Below are 2,912 nucleotides of genomic sequence, written 5' to 3' on the forward strand. Positions count from 1 at the left end.
CCGTGCCCTTTCAAAGGAACCACCCCGGCATTTGCCTGAAACGATTTAGGAAAATCACGGAAAACCTAAATCAGGATGGCCGGAGACGGGATTGAACCGTCGTCCTCCCGAATGCGAGTCCAGTGTGCTAACCACTGCGCCACCTCGCTCGGTGACAATCAGTAGAAACTCGCGCCATATACGAGTGGGTATTACCTTGCTGAAATGAGAACCCAAGGTGGCTTGCCACGAACGGCAACAAAACGGCGAGTAGAACATGGTCGACGTGCCTCTGTGTTGCAAGTGTGCCATGGATGACAACCATAGGGTCCTGCTATGAAAAGACATGGCAACCCAGACCATTACTCTTCGTCGTCCTGCCGTATGGCGGGCGATAAGCAGGCTGGTATCCCACGCCTGTCCGGGACGTCTTTAGACTCGCCTTCGCTGGTCATCAGGATTCATTCCGGAGCGCGTTCATCACTGAAGACAAATTTACTCCATTCAATGAGATTACAGGCCGAAACTGCCCACACCACAGGAAACTGTCTTGTTGGGGTACAGAGGTCAATATTAGTCGACACAAGCAGTGCCATGAGTTCAACCCCCTTTCTATGCGCTCCGTCTTCAGGCCACAAGTGGCCCATCGGGACCATCCGACCGCCGTGTCATCCTCCGCTGAGGATGCGGGTAGGAGGGTCGTGTTGTCAGCACACCGCTCTCCCGGTCGTTATGATGGTATTCTTTGACTGGAGCCGCTACTGTTCGGTCGAGTAGCTCCTCAATTGGCATCACGAAGCTGAGTGCACCCCGAAAAATGGCAACAGCGCATAGCGGCCCGGATGGTCACCCATCCAAGTGCCGGCCACGCCCGACAGCGCTTAACTTCGGTGATCTCACGGGAACCGTTGTATCCACTGCGGCAAGGCCGTTGCCTACCCCCTTTCTATGAGCCGCCTATTAATGGTCTTTGTGGTCACTGAAGCACAAGCACGTAGGACCGATGCTAATGACGAATCCGGGCCTCTGAGACATGCCTGGCGACTGCTCGTACATCACGTTCTGTTGTCTCTCTACGTACACTTCTTCCCTGTTAACTGTTCGGTCATCGTCAACCCATTCCTGTGAACATCGTCGAATAACGGCATCGCTGCTATTAAAATGTTGAGTGATTCACCGATCACTGCAACCAGCTTCTTTGAGCCTAACTACACGTCCTCTCTCAAATGCTGACATCTGCGTATATTAGTCACGCACCTGTCTGATGGGCATAGTTACTGTCCAACTGAGTACACGGGGTGAAATTCGCAAGGACTTTATGCGCTGGTATCTATAGGTTAGGTTAGGTTAGTGTTGTTTAACGTCCCGTCGACAACGAGGTCATTGGAGCGCAAGCTCGGGTTAGGGAAGGATGGGGAAGGAAATCGGCCGTGCCCTTTAAAAGGAACCATCCCGGCATTTGCCTGAAACGATTTAGGGAAATGACGGAAAACCTAAATCAGGACGGCTGGAGACGGGATTGAACCGTCGTCCTCCCAAATGCGCCACCTCGCTCGGTTGTATCTATATGTTCCCTCTTTACTATCCTTGCCACCTGTGCAGTGAAATTGTGCTACAGCGTCACACGTTCATCCACCACACGCCAGAGTTTACAATTTTACAGTGTCCGTCGATACCTGTACAAATATCAGTTTGTGACCAATTTACTTAACTGTTTGGTGTGCGCCTTCTTTTGTTTTGTTCCTTAGAGTAAGCGCAGCAGCGCGAACGGCGACCCATTCTAGCGAGGATAAATCGGAAAAATGTCCGCCCCCAGTAGCTGAGTGGTCAGTGTGACAGAATGTCAATCCTAATGGCCACCGGCGCGATAGCTCAGCGTGTTCGGTCAGAGGGTTAGGTGCCCTCTGCAATAAAAAACTGAGTGAACGGCTCAACACTGAACTTTAACGGGTGTCATGGGACATCCGCACCCAACAAATGCAACGAACAATACCGAAAAAAAAAGGCCCGGATTCGATAACCCGGCTGGGTCGGAGATTTTCTCCGCTCAGGGACTGGGCGTTGTGTTGTCCTAATCATCATCATTTCACCCCCATCGACGCGCAAGTCGCCGAAGTGGTGTCAAATCGAAAGACTTGCATCCAGCAAACGGTCCACGCGACAGGAGGCCCTAGTCACACGACATTTACATTTATTTTAATGGCAAAAATCACAGACAGAAGCGACTTTGACAAAGGGCAGATTATAGTGGCCCAGCGCCTCGGAACGCGCCTCTTGAGAACGGCGAATCTCGTCGGCTGTTTGCGACCACCTGTCGTGAGGGTCTATGGAAAGAACGACGGCCAGACCACGAGCAGATGTTGGACATCCACGCCTCGTCACAGAAAGTGGAGGTCGGGGGCTTGCCCGCTTTGTAGGCAGGATAGGCGGCCGTCTGTGGCAGATATCGCGACATAGTACAATGCTGCTAACGGCACAAGTGTTACTTTGCATTCTGTCAGCGAACATTGCTGAACATAGGACTCTGCAGTAGACGACCCACACGGTCGCAGGTTCGAATCCTGCCTCGGGCATGGATGTGTGTGATGTTCTTAGGTTTAAGTAGTTCTAAGTCTTGGGGACTGATGACCTCAGATGTTAAGTCCCATAGTGCTCAGAGCCATTTGAACCAAATCACTTTGTAAATTACCCCTCACACTCACATGCCCCATTTTTCCTCTGTTTCATCTACTGTAGTTTCATGTGCTGAGTTAAAAAAATTAGTTTGTACACTGAAGAGCCAAAGAAACTGGTATAACTGCATAATATCGTTTAGTGCCCCCGCTAGCACGCAAAGGTGACGCAGCGCGACGTAGCATCGAATCGACTAATGCCTGAAGTAGAGCTGCAGGGAACTGACGCCACGAATCCTGCAGGGCTGTCCATAAATGCGT

General features: G+C 51.3%; 1 pseudogene; it reads right to left on the bottom strand.

Moving 5' to 3' along the window:
* Positions 1–797: 797 nt before the first annotated feature.
* LOC124552840 lies at positions 798–915 on the bottom strand (annotated as a pseudogene).
* Positions 916–2,912: the final 1,997 nt, after the last annotated feature.

The sequence above is a fragment of the Schistocerca americana genome, chromosome 10 (assembly GCF_021461395.2).
Source record: "Schistocerca americana isolate TAMUIC-IGC-003095 chromosome 10, iqSchAmer2.1, whole genome shotgun sequence".
Classification (NCBI taxonomy): Eukaryota; Metazoa; Arthropoda; class Insecta; order Orthoptera; family Acrididae; genus Schistocerca; species Schistocerca americana.